This window comes from Microplitis demolitor, chromosome 9 (genome assembly GCF_026212275.2).
Source record: "Microplitis demolitor isolate Queensland-Clemson2020A chromosome 9, iyMicDemo2.1a, whole genome shotgun sequence".
NCBI classification, from domain to species: Eukaryota; Metazoa; Arthropoda; class Insecta; order Hymenoptera; family Braconidae; genus Microplitis; species Microplitis demolitor.
In genome coordinates, this window is record NC_068553.1 from 2,481,097 (window position 1) to 2,489,895 (window position 8,799).

The 8,799-nt window shown below is 28.6% G+C and overlaps 1 long non-coding RNA gene across 1 annotated transcript; it reads right to left on the bottom strand.

Annotated features, from left to right (window-relative positions):
• Positions 1–525: 525 nt before the first annotated feature.
• Positions 526–2,397, bottom strand: LOC103577090 (uncharacterized). Its single transcript, XR_001345188.2, has 4 exons — positions 2,344–2,397; positions 1,042–1,125; positions 701–763; positions 526–627 (listed from the first exon to the last, which is right to left on the bottom strand). It is a non-coding gene; the product is annotated as an uncharacterized LOC103577090 (long non-coding RNA).
• Positions 2,398–8,799: the final 6,402 nt, after the last annotated feature.

The window sequence follows — 8,799 nt, forward strand, 5'->3', positions numbered from 1 at the left end:
AATGAATATTTTTATATATATGTATATATTGAGAAAAAAAATTTTTTTTTGAATCATTGCATTTTCATGTACCTAAACACTGAAACGTTTTTTGAGCAACGAAAATAAAAAAAATTTGTATATATGTAAGAAAACTATGAATTGAACTTCTGATTTATAAATAATTTAATCAATAATATTTTTCTATTAAAGTTTTTGCTACAAAAATATTGTGAGGAAAAAAAAAAAATGATGATTTAAAATTTTTATTGAAAATAAAAATACCGGCTGCGCTTTAGAAATAAAGCAGACAAATATCAAAGACACTAATAAAATCATATTATAAATCATTAAAAAGTTAATAAATATATGGATTTGGAAATAAAAAACAACGACTGAAAATATATATTTACTCAAATAATTTTTTTAACAATAAAAATAAAAAAAAAAAATGAATGAACAACATGGGAAAGAAGGATTATTTCAATCATCTTATAAAAGTTATTCGTTTATGTTCAAAATAATAAGAATGCTTTTTTGTTTGTTTAATAATTCATGTATTTATTGCATCAAATTATATTTTTCTGACAATTACATTTTTTGATGTATGTTAATTTTAATAACTTTGATTTTTCATTCAATCAATGCCTGTGAATAAATTAAGAATTAATTTTGAATCACTACTTTTTTCTATTGACAAAAAAAAGATATTAATACTTACAACCTGGAAATGGACATGGTTCTTCAGGAGAACGTTTTTTAACTGGTCCTTCAGCATTTACTCCTATCACATATATAAAACAAAATAATATAGTTATTGACCGTGAATATAAATTTGAAAATAAAAAGTACGGTTCTCAAATGCGCATTTTATGAAAAAAAAAATATTACGGCTACATTTTAGTTATACTTTTTAGTTAAACATACGTGAAGAACTCGGACAATAATTTTTTTATTTTTATTAAATATAACTAGTATGGACGAAAATTTGGGTATTTATTATCAGGCACATATGTAACTTTTTGCTTCAAATGTGTACTAATAATTATATTCATAAATTACCTTCATTGAAGCCAATAGTCAGCATTACGACGAAAAATACTAAGTAGTGGAAAATCTTCATGATTGCTGAATTAATTGAAGATACTGAGAACAATTATAAAAATATTTTTGGTATTTGTTAATTTTGAAAAATATAAATTTATAATTAAGTAGACAAATGAATATTCGCAATTACAAGTAGTAGAAATAAATTTATCAATTCCCGATGAAAAAAGTTTTTGTCTAATTATATATAATTATATATGTTCATATATATAATCATATATGATTATATATAATCATATATGAAGTTATATATAATCATGCATGATTATATATAATTATATATGATCCCATACATAATTAGATCTGATCATACCTGGCTGTTATTAGCCCATATATAAGTCTATATATGATCAGATCTAAGTATATATAAGTCTATACATAATTAGATCTGTTTAGACATGACTGATACAAATCCATATACAATTAGATCTGATCAGACATGGCTACTATAAATTCATTCATGCTCGTGCATAAGTTTATATATAATTGGATCTGATCAGACATGACTGATATAAAGTTATATGTAGTTATATATATATATATATATTACATAATATGACAATTTTTTAATATAAATGTTATTAAATTTTTATTTTGTCAACTGTCAAATAAACTTAAATTCCCAATACTTGAAAAATGTTCAAAGGTTTCGGCAGCAATTTAAAAGTATTAATCGATATCGATTTATATACGAATATTTATAAGTTTATAGATAAATAGATTTGATTATATGTATCTATTGAATTTTATTGTAATTTATGTACAAAATCAAATTCATTATTAGGTGCATTTTTTACGTATGATGTATCGACTTGATTATTTGAGTTAAGTAATGCCATAAACTTTTCTTTATTGTAAGTTCATAACAGACTAGAGGATCAGAGTACAATCCAGCGATCACTAAAGTTAAGCAGCATCGGCGTAGGTCATTGATTGGATGGGTGACCTCGTAGTAAAGTGGTGGTCAACGAATAGTAATTTTTTTTTTTTTTATTTAAATTTAATCGATATTTATATTGATGAAATCAATAAATCCTAATTAAATTACTTAATTAATAATTTAAAGGTATTCTAAATGAGATTCTAAAAATGACTATATTCATTTATGCATGATCATGTATAAACAGATCTGATTATATATAATTAGACCTGGCCAATTTTTGGATCCAATCATATATAGACGATTATGCATAATTATATATGATTAGACAAAAACTTTTTTCATCGGGTTATTATATGAAAACAACTTAAACTTACCAGTATACTGCGAGAGTTTCGATTTGAAAATGATAATTTTAGTGTCCAACTTGGCAGGTTTATATAGTCATTTCAAATTGTGTGTATGTGTGTGTATATAATGAAAATAATTATTTTATAGATGTGTGCCAAAGTTAAAAAAAACCAACAACATATTAAGTGTTATTATTTATCAACTCATCACGTGGACAAGGATAATTGTTAGACTTGATAAAATAGTCGTCGAAAACAAGGAGGCCTTGCAGTTTAACGTCAAAAATATTTCAACCATACTTATTGAATATTTTTTTTCTTTTATAATGAAACAAGCGAAAATTTCAACAACATTAGACAAAATTTTGTTCTTTTGACTCGTTTGTCTACCAAATGAGTAAAAACCAAAGTTGTTATAAAAAGTTTAAGAAAAACTACAGCTTATGAATGAATATCTATTTATATATATATATATATATATATATATATATATATATATATATATATATATATATATATATATATATATATAAGGTAACAAAAGCGAGGGTGAAAAAGATAATATTTTATTAAAAAGAATACGGGTTTCACACTAACGAATGCTATTGATATCTTATTAATATAAATAATATATTTAGTATATTCATCATCCAAAAAAAAACAATTAATTTTAATTAAACAAAAAATTAATTTTATTCCTTGAATAAAAAATTTATTTATAGAAGACAAAAGATAGAATTAATGGTATAAATAATTGGTAAAGGGTTGCGATAATTAAATTATATAGTTATATCTTAGTAAAAAAAAAAAAATATATATATATATATATATATATATATATATATATATATATATATATATTATAACACAAAAATCTATCCAAGCATACGTTAATACGCCAAGATTTCCTTTGTGCTACAAACTTCTTTCTCTATCTTTAGCCTCCAGTCTCAATGCTAACAGGGCGCCAGGTAATTTTTATCACTGGAATCACCAAACCAGTAAATCTTAAGAATTAGATATATTTTTGATCTGTGGAATTATCACCAAAACCACGCAACTAAATAAAAACTAAACCGAACAAAATGCTCAGAACTTATAAGCAAAAGAAAAAACAGAGACTGGAAAACTAAAAACAGAGTTACGGTATGCCATGGTGTCGCTCAGTGTGTAGGTTTATGGAGAGAGAGAGTGGTCCGGGTTACATCATTCCAAATTCATGTAGATTATCAGTGAATTTGCAATTTTTATTAAACAACTAATAATCTAAAATCTCTATTTAACAGTTAACAAAAATACTGTAGCTTCGTACAAACAATTCTTCTTTATAACAAAATACTGAATTTAATAATAATGGAATTACTCTCAACAAAAAGGTAAACTGACATCTAAACGATGCGTATCGATATATTAAAAATAAATTAATTAATTACTAGAGCTAATTTACAATCAACTAATATTCAGGAACTTCGAACAATAAATTACAAAGCCGATATTCTAGAACATTCTCTTCAACAAAACTAGTAAAACTAACGTACATGGATCTAATGTTGACATCAATTAGACGACAATTGGTTTAATAATTAAACATATTTCTTATAATTATTTATAAAGTAATATTAACCATAAATCGTGAACATGACTCTAAACTGTTACAATATCCTCATAATTCTCTCAGTTCTTAAATATTTTCTTTAATTAAAACAGTAGCATCATATCTCAAGACTCTGACTCGAACTCAATTAATTATTGATAATTATAATAATTATTTCATACCTGATTACTGATGAATAAAATATCGAGTAACGTCTTACACTGTTTTAAATAATACTTCGGTAACAATACTCTTGATCTGTAGCTTTCCGCAATGCCATGAACTGTAACGCCATTTCTGGACACGTCTGCTCACTTCGAGCGACCAGAGCCGAATGCTCACGTCTGTACTCTTCGAAGGTCTCCCTTCGACTCTTCTTTTCTCAATAACCAAAATTCAAAACTAAGTCTTATCATTATCTTTAATTGACCTCTATATTCTAAATCCATAAATCAATTTCCAAACTCTACTATATCGATAACTGGAGGCTTATAGCTCACCAAACGTACTCACTAAACCTGACTTTGAGTATGGATATCCTTGGTAGTTGCTCTCCTGGAACAGACTTCAGCTGGGATCGTAAACTTAAAACTAAGTGACCTATGACTTCCTCAGCGGTACAAGTGGTCATGACTTGTCCTCTGAGGCCTGTCAGACAAAAGCAATTAAAAATGACCAAACGGCTTCCACAACAGCAACGGTCACAATATTACTGTTGAGGCCTGCCAAACCAAAACTCAAAAACTGATCCCAATCTGCATCCATCAGATTCCTTATATACTAGAGCGCTAGCATTTCAGCTAGGCCTCTGCAATCTACCAAGAAGTCTCATAGGAATAGAACTAGGTTCTATTATCACATGATACCGGGTGACTAATTCAAGTCCCGCTCCACGGTAACACTGACCTCCACATACTCAAAATTCCAAAACTGTAAACTAAAACTCAAACTTTATCTCAAACAATATTCCATATTCAATTTTCATAATTTTGATTCTAAATCTTTACTATAATTTTTCTTAACAAAACCCATAACTGTAGCTAAACGTTACTCCATATTTAATTTTTAAACTGCGCGGTCGGGTGTATGTGCGTGACATAACACAGAGAATGACGCCCTGGTATGCTCGCGTCCGCATGTCTTTGACAAAGTATAATATAAAGCAAATTGCGTACTATGTGTTCTTTTAACCCATACTACTTGCTGTATAATACAATACCTAACTGCACACTCCATTATTAGCACATAGATGGCACGTGGTCATGTCGCTGCCAATGTCAATGAGCCAATGACTCACGTGCATGATGTCTGATGTGTCTTGACACTTTTTTACTTTTTCATCATTTTTTTATTCATTTTCCTCATCTTTATTATTATACACTTCGCGTTACTAAAACCAAAAGGGCGGATAAAAATTTTTTTTTTCCTCCAATCAATCTAAATATATTGAAAACATTGAAATCTATGTAAAAAACGAAAAAAAAAAAATTTTTTGTTTTATGCCCTTTTGGTTTTAAGCAAAAATTTTTTTGAAGTCATAAGGACGTATCCTATTCTTTTGGTTTATTATTAATTATAGGTCAGAGTAAGAAAAAAAATTGCAAGGGTAATAAAAATTATCACTCCACAACTTAATTTATCTGAACAAATATTTATTTAAATAAAAAACTAAATTTCTTTATTTAATTTTGATCGAATCTTAAGTTCGTCACAATTTTTTTAATTCAACAATTGATGTAAAAAATATGTGTAATTCGAGAACGAAAAAAATTTATCTAAAAAATTCTAAATTCTATGAGTGCTGTGAAATTTAATTTAATCAAATTAAAAAAATGCACATTTAGATTGTTCAATTTTTCAAAGGTGCATTTTTTCATTTTTCAATCAAGGTTTCATTTTCTGTTTCCTGTTTTTTTTTTTCTTTTTATTTTCAAAAATCAATTGCCGTTGCTCTTGAAAATTGTTATGGTTCTAGAATACCAATATATCGAAGCAAGTTTAATAATCTAAATCATTTTTGTGCATCAGGCACCGACCCACAAAAATATTATCAATATTATTAAAGATTAATTTTCAGCGATGGTAATAGTTTATAAATTTTTTTATTATTGTCAAGTTATGTTCTAAAAAAAATTAAAAAAATTTTTTTTATACTCTTAGGTACAGATGATCCTGACGATGGAGATGGTATAGGACTAAAACCCTGATGAATTTATTTTTTCTCTATTTTTTATTTGTTTTTTCACTTAAATAAATATTTGTTCATATAAATTAAATTGTCGAGTGATAATTTTTATTACCCTGGCAATTTTTAACTTCCCGCTAAAAAAATCGACGATTTTCAAAAATTTCGGGAAGTTATTGTTTTCACCCCGATTTTCGAAAATCGAGTTTTCATCAGATGTCGACGTTTTGAGGTCCTAGGAAGCTATTCTGACTATTTTCAGAATGATGTCCGAGTGTGTGTGTGTGTGTGTGTGTGTGTGTGTGTGTGTGTGTGTGTGTGTGTGTGTGTGTGTGTATGTAAACTTTTTGTAACTTTTGAACTAATGAATCGATTTGGATAGTTGAGGTGGCAATTAAAAGAGCTTGTTGGCCATCAACTTTTCTGAAAATTTCAGATCATTTGATCGAATAGACTCGAAAACATTTGCGAATTACGAAAAAAAAAAAATTTTTTTTTTAGTTTTTTAGTGATTTCTCAGAAACGACTCGAACGATCGACATCAAAATCTAATCAGCTCTAGAATTTGATAAAACGCGGCGATTGCCACCTTAGCCATTTCAATCGGTTAGTTTCTTCGAGAGATATCGCGGGAGAAAGAAATGGTAAAAAACAGTTATTTGCAAATATCTTTGAAATAACTTAATCAAACAATTCCAAAATCGGATCAGTTCTAGAACTCAATAAAATACGTCGATTACCGCCTCAACCATCAAAATCCATTCATTCGTTCGCGAGATCTCGTTGAAGAAAGAAATGGTGAAAAACGGTTCTTTCTCAATTTTTTCGAAACGACTGACGCGATCGATTTAAAATTTTTATCAGCTCAAGAATTCAATAAAACGCGCTGATTGCCACCTCAAACGTCAAAATCGATTAATTAGTTCGAAAGATATCGGCGTGGAAAAGTTAACAAAATAACATTTTATGTTATTTTTTCCGGATAAATCATAATATAACCTACAAAAATGTGTCTGAAATTATACCAACTCATCCTTTTTATGGTTTCTTTCGATCATATAGTGTCATCGAACTTGGTTATTAATTTAAATCATATTATCAACAATATAATCGATAAAACGTAGTTTTTAATATTTTTCTCGGATATTTCATATTTTGTTGTTTCTTACATGAGTCAAAACTCATTTAAATCTGGATTCTGATCCCTGACATTGATTTCTGTCTCAATACACTTATTTTATTGAACATAATCAAGAATTAAATTTTAAAAACCGCTTCATTAATGATTTTCGATTCTTAAATTTTCAAACTTCAGCATAACAGGTAACTTGTTAGAGATTGAAAAGATCGTAAAAAAACAATGGCATATGATAGCATTTTCGAGCTCGAAAATATATCTACACTAATGTTTTCGAGCTCTTTGAGGTTGAAAACAGCGGGAAGTTTTGGGGCTGGCCCACAGGGTCAACCGACGCCCAGATTTTTTTTCTTACTCTTACCTATAATTGATAATAAATCGAAAAAACAGGATACGCCCTTATGATTTTAAAAAAATTTTTTCTTAAAAGCAAAAAGGCGTAAAACGAAAAAAAAATTTCTTTCGTTATTTCCATAGATTTTAATGTTGTCAACATTTTTACATTGACTGGAGCAAAAAAGTTTTTTTTTACGCCCTTTTGGTTTTAGTAATGCGATATGCTAGCGATAGTGTTGTGTACGAGCTAATATCACGTAGGCTTTTAAGACAGCCTGAAGAGTTGGTATCACTCGCGCAGCGGTGACTATTGGCTTCCTGCAATCACGGAGTTGCCGCATGTTACAAGGTGCAAAACATGCGGGCACCGCTAAGAGTTGGAGTACTGGTTTCAGAACTCACGTAGAGGGTGGCACGTACTTGGTCTGACGTCCCCTAGAGGACGCCAAAATCCCTTCTGGGATCACGCTGGATACACTTATTCAGTAAAATGGCACAAACCTACCTCATAACCACGGTGGATCCACGGTGTTTCCACCGTGATTTAAAACCGCCCGAAATAATATAGTCTTTACAAAAATGTAATAAAGCAACAGAGTTGACAAAATGTTGACGCCACATCTCAGGTTTCCTGTGAGATAATCGTCGTGGCCAATGTATCGTAACCAATGTCCGTTACGTCGAATAAAATGAATTTATTGAAAATAATTAATTTAATTCAATCGATAAAATATCACAGGAACACAACACTACCAGCTTTCGATATATTTTATTGAGCAATTTGAAGTAAAAATACAATATAGTTCAACAAGTTTAATGGTTTTGTTTTCTTTATTCCTTCTAATTTAATGGATTTCAAGAAAGTTATAAACTTTTAAAGTTATTAATAAAATAAATAATAAAAAAATTAAAAAGTGATAAGGTATGACAGAAATAAAATATTTTTGTAATAAAAACGAGCGTAGCTTGAAAAGCTAATCGGAAATAAAATAATAAAATTTTTTTTTGTCAGTACAAATGACGTCACAAGTTCACAGTGAATTAACTGACATTTTAGTAATTTCATTTTAATTTTTTGTTTGTGTCAAAAAAAAGAGTGTAAATATCCGAATAATTCATGATGTTACCGAAATGGTGTTTTGCTCTGATTGTATTTTATGACACCATGAGGTATAATATTGTCGAAACGTGTGGCTGTCAAAAGTATTCATACAAACCATATTTGAGCCG